Below are 22,440 nucleotides of genomic sequence, written 5' to 3'. Positions count from 1 at the left end.
TCTCCTGGGATCAGGGATGGCAGTCTGTTACCATTGCTTTACCCCAAAAGAGAACTGGGGTTGGGAAGAGAAAAAGCTACTGGGAAGGTGCCCTGGAGCCCTCATTGTGTCAGTGAAGTTAAGTATGAGCAAGAAAGTCACAGTCAGGCACCAATGGAGCATTTAACCTTCACAGCTCCAAGGCCAAGTATACTAAGTCTTCTTAGTACTACTAAGAGCAGCAGCATGGCCTAGTGGAAAGAGCACAGGCCTGGGAGTCAGAGGACCTGGGTTCTAATTCTGACTCTGTAATGTGACCTGGCCAAATCACTTAACCTCTCTGTGCCCCAGTTTCCAAATCTGTAAAATGGGGGTTCAATACCTGCTCTCCCTCCTACTTAGAATGTGAGTCCTAGTTGGGGCAGGGACTGTGTCCCACCTGAATATCTTATATCTACCCTAGTGCTTCCCCTCTAAGGATTTTACCTAGAGAGTTTCTAGTACTCTACCAGCCTCAACTATGGGAGGGAGAGTCAAGCAGAGGCATAACCATTCCATTCTTAGCTTGGGCAGTGGCTAGAGAATGGAAGGCAATCTGCTACAAGTCAAAACTCACCTGTGCTGGGCAGCAGTAGCACGGGAGAGTCAAGGGAGGAGACTCAAGTTTATTGCACAGAAGGAGGCAACGGTAAGCCACTTCCATATTTTTACCAAGAAAACTCTATGGATACACTACCAGAATGATTGCAGATGGAGGTGGGGCATTCTGGGAGAGATGTGTCTATGGCGTCGCTATGGGTCAGAGACGACTCAACAGCATAGTACAGTGCTTAGTACAGTGTACTAAGCACATAGTAAACACTTAAATACTATTATCGTTATTACTCCTACTCAACCCTAGTTCTTTACCATGAGTTTAAAATAAAATCCAATCAAGGAGAAGAAAATGAAGTATCTATCCTTCAACCCAAAAGTTTTGTAACATTGTTTTCTTTAGGTTTCCTTAAAAATGTCTTTGAATCAATTTATCAAGAATATTCAACTTGAGAAGTTATTGCTTTATTTTGCAGCAAATTGCTTCAACTCTATCACTGTCTGCCTCAGCAGACCAGTTGGCCCTTTCCCTTTGATTTATAGTGTATCACTGGCCCTTTGCACCCAATGCCTAGAGTCTTGAAGAAGTTTAAGTAGGCATTCGCTTTTCTTGTGCAAACTTTCTGTTTCTCTACATCAGACAAGATAGTTTTTTGAGAAATTAGAAAAGCTTTAGAGAAAACAGGACAATGATCCTATAAGGAGTGACACGATGGAGCTAGGCAACAAATAAAGGGAAGCACACAGTTTTCACAGTTTTGGGGGTTTTTTTTGGAATGTTTTTTCATTGTCTCAAAATGTCTGTAGAGTATTGAGAAGACAGGAGAAAGCAGAAAAGGTAGTTTCCTTTCTAACAGTCCCTCAAAAAGAGGTCTCCCTCTTCTACCTTCTCTTTGACCCCATTCCCTCTCACCTCTTATATACACTTCCGCCCAAACTGCTCCCTACTTTACTGCCTACCTTACCCTCTCACTCTTCGTTGACTTCTCTCTGCCTTCAAATACACCCAAGTCTCTCCTGTACTAAAAAAGCCTTCTCTGGATTCTACAGCCCCTTTCAACTGCCCTATATTCCTGTCCAAGCTCCCTCCTCCAACAGGTTGCATATTCCCACTGCCTTTATTTCCTCTCCATCAGCTCTCTTCTTTTCCCACTTTAATCAGGTTTTCACCCTCTCCACTCTACTGAAACCATATTCTCCAAGGTCACCAATGACTTCCTCATAGCCAAATTCAATAGGCTCTAGTCTGTCCTAATCCTCTTTGACCTCTCATCCAATCATCCATCTTCAACACTCTGGTCCACTCCCTACTCCTGAAAGAGTTTTTTTACTTTGGCTGTTCTCACTTGGTTCTCTTTGACCTACCTCACTCTCAGTCCTATTCATTGGCTCTTCTTCCACCTCTAACCCCCTAATTGATAGTGTCTCACAAGCTGTCCTTTATTTTTCTCATTCTACACACTCTTGGGGATCTCATCCACTTGCACAGCTTCAGCTCTTTTGTGGATAGGCTTAGTCTTTCATGCTATACAAACTCAAATTTCGTCTTGCCTCTAAGACATTGCTACATGAATGTTTCACTAGCATTTCAAGCTTAACATATCTAAAACTGGATTTCTCATTTTCCATCCTCAACCCACCCCTCCTCCTAACTTTCCCATCTCTGTTGACAACACCACCACCTTCACTGTCTTAGAAGTCCACAACCATAGTGTCATCTTCTATTCCTTGGTGTCGTTTTGCTCTCACATTCAGTTTGTCACTAAATCCTGCCAGGTTTTCCTCCTCCGTATCTCCCTTAGCCACCCTTTCCTCTCCATCCAAACATCCACCATCTTGGTTCAAGTGCTTTTCATTTAATGATTAATCAGTATCAGTTCATCAATGGATGGTATTTAGTGAGCTCTTAACGTGTACAGAGAACTGTACTAAGAGCTTGGGAGAGTACAGTATACTAAGAGCTTGGGAGAGTACAGTACCAAAGAGTTGGTAAATATAATGCCTCCCCACAAGGAGCACATAGCCTAGAAGGGAAGACATTCATTCAATAGGATTTATTGAACGCTTACTATGTGCAGAGCTCTTGGAATATACAATTCGGCAACAGAAAGAGACAATCCCTGCCCAATAACGGGCTCACAGTCTCCAACAGTCTCCTCACTGGCACATCAACCCAACTGCCTCCCTTAGCACTTAAGTAACTACAACTATCCTCAGCAGTTATATATGAAATAAATTTTTAGATCACTGATTATAAATCAATCTACATATTCTACTTATTTATTTACGTAACCATTTATTTCTTTGTACTATACTCTTGCTACTAATGGGTGTATCTTTGTCTTTATCCTGCTCCCACTATTTGTAAATAATTTATGTCTTCCTTTCTCCCCAATTAGACTGTAAAGTCTTTGAAGGCAGGAAACATATCTTTTGCTGCTGTTGCACTCTTCCAAACACTTAGTCTAGTGCTCTGCACCCAGTAAGGGTTCAAAAAATACCACTGATTAATTGATTTGCTGTCCTAGAAATACTTTGGAAAACATATTAGACTAATAGTGAGGTGGGGACAAACATGAATGGAAACAAGGAATGCAACTAATTTATAGTTCCAATGCAACATACCTATTCTACTATAGTCATTTCAAACTCAGGTAAGTAAACAAAGTCATTATTCATAAATCTGTATTCAGGATGTGCCGTCTGAGTTGGTGAACAGTATAGTGAAGCAGCATGGCTCAGTGGAAAGACCCCGGGCTTGGAAGTCAGAGGTCATGGGTTTGAATCCCAGCTCTGCCACTTGTCAGCTGTGTGACTTTGGGCAAGTCACTTAACTTCTCTTTGCCTCACTTACCTCATCTGCAAATTGGGGATTAACTGTGAGCCTCACATGGGACAACCTGATTACCCTGTATCTACCCCAGTGCTTAGAACAGTGCTCTGCACATAGTAAGCGCTTTACAAATACCAACATTATTATTATTATTATAGTGACATTTTATTGTTCCTGGTATGGTACCCAAAGATTCCATACTAATTTGTGTGTGTTTGGCACTCTTACCTATTTGCTCTCCTAACAGATGCTTTAGCACTGAGTTTTAGAATTCCAGGCTAAAGTTTAAGATGAAAATAAAATTAATGTTTATTGATTACTTGCTAAATAATGTATGGTGGATTTATCGTTTCCATATTTTACAATGAACAGGCAGAATAAATGAATATTTTTTCCAGCACGTTGCTCTAAACTACCGGAATGAGCGAGTACAGGGATATATACCAGGAAGAGGGAGGTTATCCAACTCCGACTCTATTTTTGGCAGTGGGGTTGGTGGGAGGGTGAAAGGCAAATCCTGCTCTTTCACCACCTTTATTGGACATTTGGGAAAGCTGTATATATATATTTTTAGTCGATCCCATTTAAACCAGAATGATCCCAAAATAATTTATAGATTAGGAAATTGAAGATTGTTGAAAAAAATCCTTCACTCACCTCCCCCCTTCCTCCCACCCCCTGCGGAATCACAGGGGAAAATAAATTAATAATTCTAATTAGTTTACCTTTCTGCATTTCACTGTGTCTTTAGTTTGTTTAGGGCCCAATCATGTAGTAATTAACAACAGATTTCTGTAGGCATTTCATCCCAATGGAACATTTATCTCTGCTACAAGATGAATCCTCATAAATGCTCGGATTGGGACGTAATCCAAACTAAAGAAAATGAAACTAACATAATAGTAATCTTGAGCATTTGCCCAAAGATTGAATCACATCTCCTGAAGCCATTTCTTTCAGCTCTTTGTTTAGCTACCTGTGCTTCTTAACTTTACTCAGAATGAGAATCAAAGGTTCTGATATACCGTAGCAAAGATCATTTGCACAGATTTATAGAATTTATATCATTTATCTGATCCAGCATTTGATTCTTGGTAAAATTCCAAAGAGAGTGGAACGCTAACAATGCTGGTTTTCTGCTGAAATTTTCACCCTGATTTGTTGCTAATAAATGTTATTTTAAAACTTCCCCTTGTAAGTCTTTAACATTCCAGGGGGAAAAAAAAACCCCACAAATAAGAATTGTGTGGGGATCTTACGCAAGTTTGACTAGGGAAATGGTTCAGAATAGGAAAGAATGGAGAGAGGGGAAGTGCACTCTGTATTACTTATCCACCCCCAGGAAACGACATGTTTTATGTAAAATGAATCATGCACCTTTAAATGTAGCACAGGTTGGGAATATTTTAAAAGCAAGTGACTCATCTGAAACAGACCATTTGTACTCAGTTTTGTAATGTAAATGAATAAGTGGTAGAGATAGTTACAGTTTTGATATGCTGTCTGAGGATTAGGGCCTGGGCAGGTTTTCTCCACCCTTATCTCACCCTGAATATCTTTCATTTTGGCAAATTTTCAATACTTCTGTTTTTATCAACATTGGAGAGACTATGTTCACCAAATTAATGTAATGTGCTGTGGGGTTTTAACATTCCAGTGATAGAGTGTTTTTTTAATAGCAGTAATGGAAGACCTAAGGCTTTGGGTCCCCTTCCACTGGGGAAAAAATAAGGGGTCAGGGATGGCTAAGGGGGTGGCAGAAGAGTTTGCCAGTACTATGGGCCACAAGGGAGCATTCAGGGATAGTCCCAACAAGACCAGATTCCAATGGTAAGCAAGATAAGAGATTTCCTTGGGGCAACACACATCAAGAGGTGGCTGGGTGAACTCTTCTCAAAGATGGTCACCACTCAGCTTCTCTCAAAGATGGTCACAGCCTCTGCCTTTTTCAAGGATGACTGATGCCACTCTTCCTCCTCAAAGTTGGCTGCTGCCCAGCTTTTCTCAAGATGGCCACTACCACTACCCTTCTCAAAGATGGCCACTGTACAGTTTTTCTCAAAGTTGGACACAGACACTGCTTTCCTCAAAGATGTTGGTGTCAAGATGGAAATGATCTACTTGGTGGGTATAAGTGTGGTTCTGAGAACCCCAGGATTCTCAGTGAAGGATCAGTCACTAACACTCCCATCATGCCTTTGCACCATGGGATGACACTTCTAGCTCAGCCCTCACAGCTTTTTGGGGCAGGGTGGCAGCCTTCGGGAGACTGCGCAACCCCTTGGAGTTGGGAAGAGACAAGGCATGAGGAAGAAGATAATGAGGACATTTCAGCTGTGTTTCTGGTCCTTACAGTAGGGTCAGTAGGGTCTAAGCATGGAGTGGGTTCCTCTAACTCTCATTCTGGGACCACACACTGAAAAATTCAAAAATTGCTATCATAGCACAGGCAATTAATAACAGTTAGAAGGGCAACAGTGTCAGACATCTTATTAGAAGTCCAATTGCTATGTGCCTTTCTTGTTAAAGAGGAGTTTGGACTCACCACACTTGATTCTCTTGAAGTAGAGTCATATTCAGGGCTTGTATATAGAGTCATTACAAAGCAAGATAAAACAGCAATTTGACCAGCATTGGGAATTGCAGCTCTGGACTGCTGTTTCTTGGGTCACAGTGATTTCTTATACGTAGAGTTAACTTGAAATCTTACTTTGAGAGAAAACACGAAAACATCTAAGGCCCATGTAGTCACTAGAAGGAACAATTCCCATTGCAAGATGGAATCCTACAACAAGCCTTTGGAAAAGGAACTCTGAGCACACCGTTGAATGTCCTATCATCCTGCATGCTGGGTTTGATTTTGGTTAGAAAAATGTCCACTCAGCCTCATGCTACACTCATTACATTGTTACTCACTGTTCAGAGCAGAAACCTTTTATAGACCCCAGGGACAGGAAATTAGTTGGTCCATCTTTCATCTGTTTGATGCTTCAGAGATAACTATATCCCCATTTCATGAAGCAGGGTAATTAAAATTTGCCCACAAAGGAAATGTTTGTGTATCTGACATCCGCAACGTGAATAGGTATAATGATATCACATTTAGTATCGTTCTGTTATTAGAGAAATGTTGGTTTACCACATATTGTTCTGTTACTACAATGTTCTTACCATTTGCTGCCATAGCTTTCTGGTCCACCTTTTCTTGTTTGTTTTCTCATTGCCTACATAGGACATCCATTAAGACCCAAGGGGCAATGCATATTTAGGAGTACTTGAGTATGGTGCTGTGGGCTTTTTTTTTTACTAAGTTTAGCTTTTAATAGTTTTTCTATTCTTAGTCATGAAGTTACCCAGAGGAAAGCAACCATCACATTTATTAAGCTCTTGCTGTGTGTTGAGCACTGTGCTAAGCACTTGGAGAGTACAATATAACAGAATTGGTAGACATGTACCCTGCCCACAAGGAGCTTACAGTCCAGAGGGGGAGAGACATTAAAATAAATTATGGATATGTGTGTAAGTGCTGTGGGTCTGTCTGTCTCCCCCGTTTAGACTGTGAGCCCATCGTTGGGCAGGGATTGTCTCTATCTGTTGCTGAATTGTTCATTCCAAGCGGTTAGTACAGTGCTCTGCACATTGTAAGTGCTCAGTTAATACTATTGAATGAATGAATGAATAAAGGGTACAGATTCATGTGTAAGGGTAAAGCAGAAGGGAGAGGGAGGAGCCAGGGGGCTTATTCCGGGAAGGCCTTTTGGAAGAGATGTGATTTTAATAGCACTTTGAAAGTGGGGAGACTGATCATCTGTCATATATGGAGGGGCAGAGAGTTCCAGGATGTGGGTAAGGGGTCAGCGTGGCAAGATAGATGAAATCAAGGTACAGTGAGCAGTTTGATGTTAGAGGAGTAAAGTAAGGGTGCTAGGCTGTAGAATGAAAGTTTCTGTTTTTCCTTACTTGATTTGTTTCAGTAACTACCACCCATCAATTAATCAATTAATGGTATTTACTGGGAGTTTACATTATGCAGAGCATGGGACTAAGCACTTGGCAAGTACAATAGAGTCAGTAAACTTGATCCTTGGCCTCAAGGAGCTTAATAAAAGCTTATGAGACATTGAACTGAATTATCTTATATCATGAAAAATATTATTCTATATCTTAACCATGGTTGTATCAACTGTATTAAGTTTCTTAAATGTAAATCATTGTGTTAGTTTACAAAGTCTTGGCTTTTACCTTACGCATAGCAATATATGTAATATGACTTTTCATGATCTAGATCACTGACTCTCAAGCAGCCATTTCAAAGTGGTTCCAATGATTTTTCAATGTAGGCCCATCCCCATCTCTGGTTTGGGGGCTAGAGATCTTAAAGTTTGAACCTCATGCCTTGATTGGCCCTGGTTGACATCTCAGGTCTTCAAATGGCCCCTCATGAATGCTCTAGAAGTAGAATATAGAATTTCAAGAATTGTGTTGAAACAGTTCTAGAATCATTTTAGCTGTAGAATGTTTCCATCCATCAGCAATAAGGGAGCTACCAGACCTTATCCTGACTGGGGAGAGATCTTGCATTTACATTTTAATATGATAAGACAAATCTTAGGTTTTTAACCATCTACAATTTCTCTGTGTTGAGTCTAAAATGGTAAAGTGCACAATAATTCTTCAAGCTGCTCTCTATTTTAGGAACATCTATTATAAAGAAGAGTTCATATGCATGGGGAAAATGTAAATAAATTTCCTATCTGATCACAGTAAATTCAGCCTCCTTGTATTCACCAGTGTTTTAAAATACAACCACTTTAGAGATTGCTCCAGGCTTTTTAGATCAATACAGCAGACTGATCGCATTCCCCATCCCACCTGCACATATGGAAAAAAAGGCTGCCTGGTTTAGAGTTGTGGAAATGCACCAAGATAAAGCAAAGGATAAATAAGTATCCCTTCCCAAACATCAAAAGACCAATCAAAGTAAATACAGGGAAAGTTTCCACTAGCCCCCCAACTAAAGTGCACTAATGGGATTGAAGATATAGCCGGGAAGTTTGTTTTCCTCATTGCAAATTCAAAATGCACACTACAGGGCAATGAACTAACAGAGTGAAGCACATTTATATATCAAAACAAAAATGATATGTAATGGAGACAATTCTTGGCTGGAAAATTCATTCAATTTATCAATGCTAGCAGGTGGAGAAGTGATGTATCTTGATATAGTAGCTGTGCCATATGTTCTCACTGGATGTTTTACCATCAGTTGTGTCATCTTTGAAAACCAAGGACTGCTAAATATATATATTGCTGAGGGATTGTGCACAAATCCTGGGCACATTCTGGGGCAGTTAAGATACAAGTGTTACTCTATTTTCTTCAAAATGCTTTCAATATTCTAAGGACACAAAGTCTTCCATTCCAACCTGGCTTCTCATGAACAGAGAGGTTTTTAAGTTCATTCATTCATTCAATCGTATTTATTGAGCACTTACTGTGTGCAGAGTACTGTACCGAGTGCTTGGAAAGTACAAATCGGCAACAGATAGAGACAATCCCTACCCTACAACGGGCTTACAGTCTAGAAGCGGAGAAACAGACAACAAAACAAAACAAGAAGACAGGCATCAATAGCATAAATTCTACTAGAAAGGGGGAGAAGGGGAATCAATCAATCCACCATATTTATTGAGTGCAGAGGACTGTACTAAGCACTTGGGAGAATAAAATATAACAGAGTTGGTAGACATGTTCCCTGCCTACAAGGAGCTTACAACCTAGGGAAGGAAAGGAGAATTTACAGTTTGGAAAAAAAAATCTATTTTAATCCAACTTTGCCCCTGCTCTCCTAGCATTCGCTTGAGGACAGTTCACTGTGCCTTTCCCATGACTATAGATAATGCCACTATTCTCCCTGTCTCACAATCCTGTAAACTTGGCATTGGCTTCAACTCATCTCTCTTTTATGACCCTTCAAAACATTGCTAAATCCACCCTTTCCTTTCCAACCAAACTACTACCACGTTAATCCAAGCACTTATTCTATCCCACCTTAATTTCTGCATCAAACTCCTCACTGATCTTCCTGCCTCCTTTCTTTCAGGATAACAAATTCTTTCAATTTGTTATTCTTTCAGTATAACAAATCTGTATTTAGGGATCTTTATCCGTTATGCAGTATATTTCCCTTTCTCATCAATTTATCATTTGTAGCATTTGGTAATATTTCCCATTCTCTCCCCATTCCCAAATTAATAATATTCCCATTTGGTCTGAGTAATACAATATCAATATATTATAGCTCCAGTTTCTATTTGAACATACTTACACTTAGTAGAGGATCAGATCTTGTAAATGGAATACTTCAAAGTGCACTTCCATTAGGAATATGAATAATTAATGGTTGTATATGCTATGCTACAGCTTTCCTGAATTGGGATGGGAAGTTTAAAAGGGAGGGCAATCAATCAATCAATGGTATTTATTGAGCACTTACTGTGTGCAGTGCACTGGACTAAGCACTTGGGAGAATACAATACAATAGAGTCAGTAGACACGTTCCCTGCTCACAAGCAGTAGGTGTCTTTTTTCTCAGTGTGTCATCAGTGTCCAGAGAATCTCACAATCAATGCTAGAACTGGTTACCCATATATATATACCAAAAAAACACAAAGAAACTTTATTATGCTAACCCCCACAAAACATTCCAAGAAACATATTAGAAACCACTGGAAAGACTTTTCTCTGTATCATCAGTGTTAAACAATTTTCATTGCCTGTACTCCCCATTATCACCTTGGGTTTGTCACTTAACTTCTCTGTGCCTCACTTACCTCATCTGTAAAGTGGGGATAAAATATAATTCTTCCACTCTTACAGAGAGTGAGCCCTATGTGGAGAGGGACTATGTCTAATCTACTCATACTGTACCTACCCCAGTACTTAATATAGTGCATTTTGAACAATCCAACAATTGTAATTATTACTATTGATAAATCAATCTGTAGTGCTTATTAAGTAGAGCAGCACACTGGGAGGCAGTGTGGCCTAGTGGAAAGAGCACGAGCCTAGGAGTCAGAAGACCTGGGTCCTAATCCCATATCTGCCATTTGCCTTCTGTGTGACCTTGTACAAGTCACTTATCTTCTCTGTACCTCAGTTTGCTCATCTGCAAAAATGGGATTCAATATCTGTGCTCTTTCTCACTTAGAATGTGAGTCCCATGTGGGACCTGATGATCTTTTATCTACCTCAGCACTTAGTTCAGTGCTTGGCACATAGTAAGTGCTTAACAAATACCACAATTATTATTGCAGAGCTCTGTACTAAATGCTTGAGAGAATACAATAGAGTTAGTAGACATGATCCTGCCCTCAAGGAAGTTACATTTAGCATGAGAGACAAACACTGAAATAATTTCCAGATAGGAGGAAAGTGAACATGTATACAAGTTGATCATCATCAACATCAATTGTATTTATTGAGCACTCATGGTGTGCAGAGCACTGTACTGAGTACTTGGGAGAGTACAGTACAACAGTTGATGCTTAAATAGTAGAGTATATAAACTGATACATACAGAAGTGCTACCTATCAATAATAGATAGGTTGTGAGCCATTAATCAGTGGAATTTATTAGGCACTTACTGTGTGTAGAGCACTGTGCTCAGTACTTGGGAAAGTACAATACAAAAGAGATGGTAGATGTGATCCCTATCCACAAAGAGCTTATGGCCTACTACTATTACTAAAAATAATTGTGGTATTTGTTAAGTGTTTACTATGTGCCAGGCATTGTACTAAGCCCTGGGGTGGATATAAGCAAATCGGGTTGGACACAGTCCCTGTCCCTCGTGGGGCTCACAGATGAGGTAACTGAGGCACAGAGAAGTGAAGTGACTTGTCCAAGGTCACACAGCAGACAAGTGGCAGAGCTGGTATTAGAATCCATGGAACCTTCTGACTCCTGGGCCTGTCCTCTACCTACTACACCATGTAGTGAGTATGTAAGTGGATAGTTGGTGCAGAAATGCTGAATTATTTGTGGGAGAAGAGGTGGGTTCAGAAGGATGGTCTGTCAGATTTGAAGGGGGAGGGAATACCAAGCTCTGGGAGAGAGAATGAGTAAGATGTTGGAGGCAGGAAATGAAAGTTCCTACTTGGGATAGTACTATAGAATAGTAGACACATTCTCTTATAATCTGATGGGGGAGACAAGAACTCACAAAGCTATTTGTCATGGATACAGCCCATTAAAGGGCCCACTTTGGGCCTCAGTGCAAGAAGCAGAGCACAGGACCAGGAGTCAGGACACCATGGTTCTAATCCCAGCCCCACGACTCACCTGTGAAACCTTGGGCAACTCACATCATTTCTCTGGGCCTCAGTTTCCTCATCTGTAAAATGGGGATCTGCTTAGCCCAGTGCTTGACACCTTATAAGAATTTAAAGGCCCTCAGCTACTGTGGCAATGTAAGCAGCAATAACAGGTGCTTCTGCCACTGCCATATGCCCTCCAACTGAACTGGACCTTCTGGGCTGTTGTTAGGAGTTTCTGGCATGACCGAAAACACGTTATTCAGCCATGGTGGAAATTCCGCCATGGGACTTAGAAGACTCAGTTCAGGGGCAGCCTGGTAGCTTCATTTGCTTCTGTCTGCCACCGTTCATTGCGATAGAGCACAGACCTGGGGGTCAGAAGGACCTGGGTTCACAGAAGGACCTGGGTTCTAACCCTGATTCTGCCACTTGTCTGCTTTGTGACCTTGAGCAAGTCATTTGACTTCTCTGGGCATCAGTGACCTCATCTGTAAAATGGGGATTTAAGACTGTGAACCCCACGTGGGGCAGGGACTGTGTCCTGATTAGCTTGTGTCTATCCCAGTGCTTAGAACAATGCTTGACAACTATTAAGTGCTTAACAAATACCATCACTATTATTATTATTGCTGCCTGGACTATCCAGGCAGAAGTCTTAATCCCTCTTTTTGTTCTCCTTTATCCTCTTATGTCTCTCGTTGCCTTCTTATCATCACCTCCTATCCCCTTTGTCCCCTCTCTCTGTTCCTCACCTGCCTTCTTTTTGCACCCTCCTTTCTCTGCCTCCACTCTCACTTCCCTCCACCTTTCTTCTTTATCTCTGTCCCTCTCTGGATTTCTCTTACTCTATTCCAATCGATCAATCAATCAATATAGTACTGATTGGAATACAGCAAGAGAGATCCAGAGAGGGACAGAGATAAAGAAATGGTATTGATTAATTGATTGATTTCCTGCTTTTTCAGCTCCACCCTACTGTCCTACTCTGAGCTACCAAAGCTATGAACTAGCAGAGAGATGGTCCCCTTAATATATATGATGTGGTGATAGGCTCTTTTCAAAACAAAGAAAAGACATCTGCTCAAGGTGTTTACAGTCTGTTATGAACAGTACAACTGGTCTCCACATCCAAAGCAATATTGATTTGGTCATTTATAATAATCGTGGTATCTATTAAATGCTTATGTGCCAAGTACTGTACTAAACACACAAGATAATCAGGTCTGACACAGTCCCTCTCCCACATGGGGCTCACAGTCTAAGTAGGAGGGAGAACAGATATTGAATGCCCATTTTCCACCTGAGGGAACTGAGGCATAGAAGGTAAGTGACTTGTCCAAGGTCATGCAGTAGGCAAATGGCTGAGATGTGATTAGAACCCAGGTCCCCTGACTACCAGACTAGTGCTCTTCCCATTAGGAAACTGCATTTTTACAATCCCCTTCATCACTGAGGCCCTCCCAGGCAGAAAAATGTAGGCTTGTTGGGATCACCAAAATTCTAACACAGGCCCTGAACACATGGGAATCTTTATACCTACTGCTTAACTCAGTAATCATCCACAGGCCTCCTGGCCCACTTAGCCCAGATCTAACCTCAGCAATAACTCCAGTACTTTCAGCCCAGGGACTTCCAGCCCAGCTCAGGCAGCTCTTTCAATCAATCACTTGTATTTATTGAGCACTTACTGTGCACAGAGCACTTTACTAAGCACTTGGGAGAGTACAATATAACAGACACATTCCCAGTCCACAAAGAGCTTACAGTCTAGAGAGAGAGAAATTAATATAAATGAATATTTATTCAATAAGGCTTTGAAGGGAAGGAGAGTAATTGTCTGCCGCATATGAAGAAGGAGGGCTGGAATGACAGAGACAGGACGCGGGTGAGAGGTTGGTGGTGAGATAGACGAGATCAAGATGTACAGTAAGCAGGTTGGCATTAGAGAAGTAAAGTGTGTAGGCTGAGTTGCCTTAGGAGACTAGCGAGGTGAGGCAGGAGGGGGCAAGGTATCTGAATGCTTTATAGCCGACGGTAAGGAGTTTCTGTTCGAGGTGGAGGTGGATGGGCAACCACTGGAAGTTCTTGAGTGGGAAAACATGGACTGAACAGTTTTGTAGAAAAATGACCTGGGCAACAGAATGAAGTGTGGACTGGAGTGGGGAGAGATAGGAGGCAGGGAGGACAGCAAGGAAGCTGATAAAGTAATCAAGCCATATAGGATAAATGCTTGAATTAACGTGGTAGCAGTTTGGAAGGAAAGGCCAAATCAATCAATCAACCAACCAATCAGCTGTATTTATTGAGCACTTTGAGTGCGGAACAGTGTATTAAGCGCTTGAAAGAGTACAATGCAATAGAGTTGGTAGACATGATCCCTGCACTCAAGGAGTTTACACTTTAGTGGAGGTGATAGACATTAAAATAAATTACAGAGAGGGGAAGCAACAGAGTATAAACCCTACTTTCTAAATCTAACCCTCACTTCTGCTGGCCTGGGAAAAGGAGAAAGGAGCAGCAATCCCTTTCCCCATTTAGCTCCCTGGGGGATTAAAAAAAAAACACCCTACTAAACACCATCTCAGTCAACATTAGCCCCATCTGCTCCAACATCAGACACAAAGTGCTGATGCTAGACCTGCAAATATTATTTTTAAATGTTCTCCGTTGAATCACTTCACGTATTTAAAATCTCCCAACCCCAGCCCAAAGCCTTCCTGGACTCTAGTTTTTGACAGTGGTCATATTCAGGCCTACTCAGCTTGGATGAGTCTTTGACACACTCAGAAAGACACAGAAAGAGGGGCTGGTAGTGATCTATGAAGGTGTTTGACATATAGAAGCAGCGTGTCCTAGTGATTAGAGCATGGCCCTGGGAGCTAGAAGGACCTGGGTTCTAATCCCTGCTCCAATACCTGTCCGCTGTGTGACCTTGGGCAAGTCTCTTAACTACTCTGTGTCTCAGTTACCTAATTTGTAAAATGGGAATTAAGACTGAGTCCCATGTAATAATAATAATAATGTTGGTATTTAAGTGCTTACTATGTGCAGACCACTGTTCTAAGCGCTGGGGTAGATACAGGGTTATCAGGTTGTCCCACGTGAGGCTCACAGCCTTAATCCCCATTTTACAGATGAGAGAACTGAGGCACAGAGAAGTTAAGTGACTTGCCCACAGTCACACAATTGACAAGTGGCAGAGCTGGGATTTGAACCCATGACCTCTGACTCCCAAGCCCGGGTTCTTTACACTGAGCCACGCTGCTTCTCTATAGAGCATGGACTGTGTCCAACCTGATTAAAGTCATTATGAGCAGAGATAGCTGTCTGCTAATTCTGCTGTTCTGTATGCTCCCACGTGCTTAGTACAGTGCTTTGCACATAGTAAGTGCTCAATAAATACAATTGGTTAGCTTGTCTCTACCTTGGTGCTTAATACAGTGCCTGGCACATAGTAAGAACTAACAAATACTATATACATTTAGTACATATACATATATCCTCCTCATATATATATGTATATATATGGATTGGTTTAGAAACCCAAAGTTAATTCCACTTTGTTAGTTGCTAAAAGACCCAAGTGAATACACAGCTGGTTTGGGAGCACAATCAATCAGTGTTACTTTTTGAATGTTTACTGTGTGCAGAGCACTGTATTAAGTGCTTGGGATAGTAGAGCCCGGGCTTGGGAGTCAGAGGTCATGGGTTCAAATCCCGGCTCTGCCACTTGTCAGCTGTGTGACTGTGGGCAAGTCACTTAACTTCTCTGTGCCTCAGTTACAGAGAACCTGATCTGTAAAATGGGGATTAAGACTGTGAGCCTCATGTGGGACAACCTGATTACCCTGTATCTCCCCCAGTGCTTAGAACAGTGCTCTGCACATAGTAAGTGCTTAACAAATACCAACATTATTACTATTATTATTATTATTACAATATAACAGAGTTGGTAGACATGTTCCCTGCTCACACTGAGCTTACAGTCTAGAGCACCTAATCTGATGTGGAACTAACAGGCCATAGCAGAACCTGGACAGTTGCTGACCAAGACCCTCCAAAGTGCATGAGGCCCCTAGGCTATGACTTCAGGATACCTTGCCAGTATCCTCAGAACTCTGCAGTCTTCTATCTCTGCCCTGGAGTCCCAGTGAAGCTGGGGAATTCTACCTTTTTCTCCTTACTGCAACTTCACCTGGCTTGGGGCTGATGTAGAGTCCCACATAAACACCTCCGGTCCTCAAAGTATTATGAAAATGTTAAAATAAAAATGGCCACCACTTATCCTAAACTGAGTTGTGTACACTCAACAAGCCTAGGGGTTAACATATCTAGATGATCCTAGATCAGCCCTTATAATAATCTCATTCCCCCTTCCCCAAACCAGAAATAGCAAATTTCCCAACATTCTCAATATTTTGAAAAGCTACTCCAAACTTCACCCAACCTTCAGGCCTGCTCAGCCATGTCCTGATGAAGGAGCAGTGGTGTTTGTGTGTGTGTTTTGGGGGGTTGTGGGGCAGGGGGGGTTGAGGGAAGAGGGGGAGTAAAAGCCATTACACTCCAGCCTGGCCCTCTCTACCAGAGATAGCAGCAGCACAAGAGCTGCACTTGCTCACAACATGATTTTTTTTTTAATGCCACTTCTGGCCAAAACCTGAGGGACCGTTTTGATTTAGCCTGACTGCAATATAATAATGTTGGTATTTGTTAAGCGCTTACTATGTGCCAAGCACTGTTCTAAGCGCTGGGGTAGACATAGGGGAATCAGGTTGTCCCACGTGGGGCTCAGTCTTAATCCCCATTTTCCAGATGAGGGAACTGAGGCACAGAGAAGTTAAGTGACTTGCCCACAGTCACACAGCCAATAAGTGGCAGAGCTGGGATTCGAACTCATGAGCCCTGACTCCAAAGCCCATGCTCTTTCCACTGAGCCAAGCTGCTTCTCCATCTGAATGTGTATGTAGGGAATACTAGGGCTTGCTCTTGTTCATCCTGCAAGCAGTCAGAGGGTGGGTAAGAATTATGGGAAGCATTGTCCAGGCTTACACATTCATGTAAAAACAAGGACTTCTGGGGTTGGCTTGTTTGTGGTTTTAATCAAAAAGGAATCTAAAGGTTTCTGAATGTACCTAATGACCAAGACTGTTGAGACAGTGCAGCAGGGAAGACTCCAGGCTCTCCAGAGAAGGAAAAAAAATGTTGCTCTGGCCAAACACACACCATTAAATGCAGGCTTTCTCCAGAATTACATCAGGCTGGAGTGTTTATTTGGATCCAATCTTGGTCTTTTACAGTTTGTCTCAAATATTGATGTTTGAATAAACAAAATTGATAAGGTTACATTAGTTTCTGTGGGTAGAGAACAGTTTTCATAACTACAGCACTGGACTAGAAAGGTACTTAAATTAAAATGATTATTTTTACAGGCAGTGCAAGAAGAAACCTTTTTCTGTTATTGAAACTCAGTGACATATACTTCAAATCCAGGCCCCTCCAAAGAAGCCCCCAAAAGGGGCTCTTATGTTAACACTATCCTTCCTTCCCCAAGCTGAGATGTGGTGATGCCTACTTTGGGAAAAGAGAGGAATGTGCAGAGCCGGGGTGCATATGCCCAGGGGCAAGGGTGGCTTCAGATGGGAAGCAAGGTAAGCGATGCCTTAGGGTGATTCATGCCTGGAGTGGCATCATACTTCCTGACTCAGTCAAGCTGGTGTTCAATCCAGAGCTCTCATCAAGTTGCCAGCCATCCATGCACACCCCTCAGCCATGTTGCATGTGTGACAGCCATCTTTGACTTTTTTTTTCCTCCTGAAATACAAGGTTTGTTTTACAGTTTATCACTTAGGCCACCAGATCGGAGCAGGTGGTAGGGGGTTAAATTGTGTTGGGTTGTGGAGGTGACCAGGAGGCAGAGGCGACGAGGGGGCAGCGAAGGGAAGGGGTGGGGAGGGCAGATGGGTGGGCGACAGAGAAAACGGGGGCACCAGCAGAGAAGGAGTGTGGGGAGTCAAATGTCCCCCTCAGCCTGGGTTGGAGTTGTGAGGCGGGTGGAGCCCAGGCCCCAGATTTCTAAGCCCATAGGAACCCGCAGCCGTTATTCTGGGGATGCCCTGGGGAGGAGCCAGGGGCCACGGGCACTCGATGTACCCTGCTGGCATGGGCAGCCAGAGTGGCCCTCTGCCCCAGAGTGAGTTGCGGCATTGGGCTGGGGGTTTCAGAGCAAAGTGGCCGGGTACTGGCGACCCCGTTCCCTGGCACCACCATTGTCATGACCTGTCAAGTACCCATCCCCCTGGGCCTGGCACCTGACATGGTGGGTGGCCGGGGGCTGCCTGGGACTGGAATGAGTTACCCCAGAGATTTCTTTCCACTTTGTCAGGCAGGCAGCACAGAGTGATGTTGTCACATGGCACATGCCACCTGATCTCTCATGGGGGTCGTACGAAGGGGTGCCCAATCAGGGTCTTATCTCCTGGTGCATGCCATTCTGAAGCCACTATGGTACAGGAGAGGAATGAAAAGGCTACTTGGCATTCACTTCTTTGTTCCTCTCCTTTCCCGACTCTCCCCCTCACAGTGTAGCATCTGGTTGGGCAAAACCTGTACTGCTAGTGCAGCTCTTCCAAACAAACTCCAAGAGTGCTGGTCTGGGCCTACATATCTTATTGCCCACGGTTTGGTTTGGATTATGTTTTATTTTATTCATTCATTCAATCGTATTTGACCGCTTACTGTGTGCAGAGCACTATGCTAAGTGCTTGGAAGAATACAATATAACAGTAAATAGACACATTCCCTGCCTACAATGCGTTTTAATGATTCACTGGTTAGGCTGATGGCGTGCTTAGTGCAGATGGGCTGGGGGATGTGTTGGGTGCTACCCTCCATCTCCACAGGAGCAACAGGGAGTACCCTTTCATATCCTGAGGACATCACCACTATTGCCAATGCTGTAATTGCCGTTCTCTTGGGGAAGCTCTGCAAGAATATCTTTTCACTTATCCTCTCCTTTCATTTTTCAGTCTGCAAGCCAAAGGGGCACACAATACTATAATCCTATTTGAGTGCCAGTGCTTAAACACAGACTAACTGGGGTATCTGAAGATAATTTAATTAAAATGTTTCAGGGAACATGATTTCCATGTTTTCCTTTGTCCTGTTACAAATTAAAGCATGCGTTGCAACCAGAAGCTTGTTTGTTTACTCTGTTCAGGACCCAACAATCTGACAGCTGTATAACTAATGATCTAACTGGTCATAATGCAGAGAAATTCTATGAACATAAGGTTGCTGAAATAGGATGCAGCCTCAGAAGTGCCAGGAAAATTTTTTATGGCATTTGTTACGCTCTTACTATGAGCCAGACACTGTACTAAGTACTGAGGTAGGTAACAAGCTAATCAGGTCAAACGCAGTCCATGTCCCACATGGGACTCACAGTCTTAATCCCCATTTTACAGATGAAGGTAACTGAGGCACAGAGAAATTAAGTAACCTGTCTAAGATCACACAGCAGACAAGTGGGGGGTGGTCAGGATTAGAACTCAGGTCCTTCTGACTCCATTAGGCCACACAGCTTCTCATGTAGAGTGTACAGAGATGCAGAGTCAGGCCCTTATGTAGTCAGATGGGTTTTCATCTGCGGTCTGAAGATGGAGACAATGGATGTATTACATTTGTTAAATGCTTACTTTGTATAAAGCACCACATTAAGTGCTGGGGAAGGGTACAAGGAAAATAATTCAGACAACCTTCTCAACATTCTTAAAATTGGGACATAAGCTTTTTGCCCACCCTGCTCCTATGGGATGGGACTTGACCCTGACAATGGCTAGCAGAGGAGGGCTATGCTACTTAGTGGACCCCAAGTCTCTGATGGAAGAGGCAGGGTTGACTGCCTCAGGATTCAGGATTCAGGATTCAGCTGTCCTGAGGCAGGAAAAAATTCACCGCCCTCTCCCATTCCATTCAACATCATTATGTTACATTTCATGTGCATGCAGGATAAATGAAAAGTTACTGTCACAGAGTTTCCCCAAGAGAACAGCAATTATAGCATTAAGAGTAGCGCTGATGCCCCCTGGATATATGCTCTTGTGGAGTTGGGGGGCTGCCCTCAAACAAAGACCTGCATTAGCAGCATAGGTTTTGCCCAACCATTCATTCATTCATTCAATCTTACTTATTAAGCACTTACTGTGTGCAGAGCACTTTACTAAGTGCTTGAGGAAAATACAACAATAAACAGTGACAATCCCTGCCCACAACAAGCTCACAGTCTAGAGGGACACCACATCGTGAAAGGAAGGGTATGGAAAGAAGGGGAATGAACAGAGGGAAGTCTTTTTGAATAGCCTAGTCCCTGAGTATTTTTCCCTTGTCCCAGACCCCTTTCATTTCCTTCAAGGTACCTGTTCCCAAGAGGGCTGCTACTGATTTGAGCTGGGTGCTTTCAAACTTTAACCAATCAGAGGGATGGGACTGTCAGATCCTTACCGGTTTGGGGCGCACTATCCCTCCCCCGCCTTCCCTCTCCTTCCCCTCCTCTGAAGCCCATATAATTCGCTTCTACCACCCCCTCCATATACTTGTAGCCATCATCTACTGCCTTCCTGGTCCCACCACTGACTTCTTCAACCACCTTGACCCCTTTCTCACCTTCCTTCTCTCCTTCTCTCTGCCCACTCTGATCCTCGGAAACTTCAACATCCACATGGATGTACCCAGTGACTCCTCTGCCACCCGCCTGCTATTGCTCCTTGACTCTGCCAACCTCCTGCTCCACCACACTTCACCCACTCACCAACTTGGTCACACCCTCGATCTCGTCATCTCCTACCGCTGCACTATCTCCTCCCTCACCAACTCTGAAATCCCTCTCTCAGACCATAACCTTCTCACCTGCCTCCTCTCTCACACTCTCTCCCCCTGCAAATCTGTACTACTCCTCCACAGAGACCTCCGCTCTTTTGATCCCATCCATCTCTCCAAAAGCATCTCTCCCCACCTTGCCCCAGTCGTCTCTTCCCACTCTCGATGATCAGGTTACCGCTCTCAACTCCACCCTCTCTACTCATCTCAACTCACTCGCCCCCCTTTCCCTCTGCCGCTCTCACTCCACTAACCCACAGCCCTGGGTCACTGCCTCTGTCCGCCTCCTATGCTCTTATGCTCGAGCTGCTGAGCGCTGCTGGCAAAGGTCCAAGCACCATGCCAACCTTATCCATTTCAAACTTATACTTTCCTGCCTTAACTCTGCCCTCTCCTCCTCCAGGCAAAACTACTTTTCTTCCCTCATTGACACCCATGCCCATCACCCCCGCCAATTGTTCTGGACCTTTAATTCTCTCCTCCGGTCCCCTGTTCCTCCCCCTCCCCCATCCCTCACCCCCAGTAATCTGGCCACCTACTTCATTACGAAAATTAACACAATCAGGTCTGAGCTCTCCAAAGTCACCCCTCTCCCTTCTGCCTCCCCCCTCCAACACTCTCCCCTACTTTCCCATCTTTCCCTGCAGTATCCTCAGAGGAGATCTTCTCCCTCCTCGAAAGTGCCACCCCCTCCACCTGTGCTTCAGACCCCATTCCCGCTCACCTTATAAAAACCATTGCCCCTTCCCTCCTCCCGTCCTTAACTTCTATCTTTAACTGCTCACTCTCCAATGGCTTCTTCCCCTCTGCCTTCAAACATGCCCATGTCTACCCCATCCTAAAAAAACCCTCTCTCGACTCCCCTTCCCCTTCCAGTTATTGCCCTATCTCCCTACTACCCTTCTTTTCCAAGCTCCTAGAACGAGTCGTCTACACTCGCTGCCTAGAATTCCTTAACTCCCATTCTCTCCTGGACTCCCTCCAAACTGGCTTCCGTCCCCTCCACTCTACCGAGACTGCTCTCTCACAGGTCACCCATGACCTCCTTCTTGCCAAATCCAATGGCTCCTACTCTATCCTCATCCTCCTTGACCTCTCAGCTGCCTTTGACACTGTAGACCATCCCCTTCTCCTCCACACCTTATCTCACCTTGGCTTCACGGACTCCGTCCTCTCCTGGTTCTCCTCTTATCTTTCTGGCTGTTCATTCTTGGTCTCCTTCGCAGGCTCCTCCTCCCCCTCCCATCCTCTAACTGTAGGAGTTCCTCAAGGGTCAGTTCTTGGCCCTCTTCTGTTCTCCATCTACACTCACTCCCTTGGTGAACTCATTCGCTCTCACGGCTTCAACTATCATCTCTATGCAGATGACACACAAATCTACATCTCTGCCCCTGTCTTCTCCCCCTCTCTTCAGGCTCGTATCTCCTCCTGCCTCCAGGACGTCTCTACCTGGATGTCTGCCCGCCACCTAAAACTCAACATGTCCAAAACTGAGCTTCTTATCTTCCTTCCCAAGCCCTGTCCTCTTCCTGACTTCCCTCTCACTGTGGATGGTACGACCATCCTTCCCGTCTCTCAAGCCGGCAACCTTGGTGTCATCCTTGACTCAGCTCTCTCATTCACCCCACACATCCAATCCGTCACCAAGACCTGCCGGTCTCACCTTTATAATATCGCCAAAATCCTCCCTTTCCTCTCCACCCAAACGGCTATCTTACTGGTACAGGTTCTCATAATATCCTGGCTGGACTATTGTGTCAGTCTTCTCTCTGATCTCCTTTCCTCCTGTCTCTCCCCTCTCCAGTCTATTCTTCATTCCGCTGCCTGGCTCATCTTCCTGC

The 22,440-nt window shown here is 43.6% G+C and overlaps 1 non-coding gene across 1 annotated transcript; it reads left to right on the top strand.

Moving 5' to 3' along the window:
* Positions 1–447: 447 nt before the first annotated feature.
* Positions 448–585, top strand: LOC114806950. Its single transcript, XR_003755002.1, has one exon. It is a non-coding gene; the product is annotated as a small nucleolar RNA SNORA7 (small nucleolar RNA).
* The last annotated feature ends 21,855 nt before the right edge of the window (positions 586–22,440 follow it).

This window comes from Ornithorhynchus anatinus, chromosome X1 (assembly GCF_004115215.2).
Source record: "Ornithorhynchus anatinus isolate Pmale09 chromosome X1, mOrnAna1.pri.v4, whole genome shotgun sequence".
Taxonomy (NCBI): Eukaryota; Metazoa; Chordata; class Mammalia; order Monotremata; family Ornithorhynchidae; genus Ornithorhynchus; species Ornithorhynchus anatinus.
Note: the sequence above shows the minus strand (reverse complement) of the source record. Positions and strands in the feature narration are given on the sequence as shown.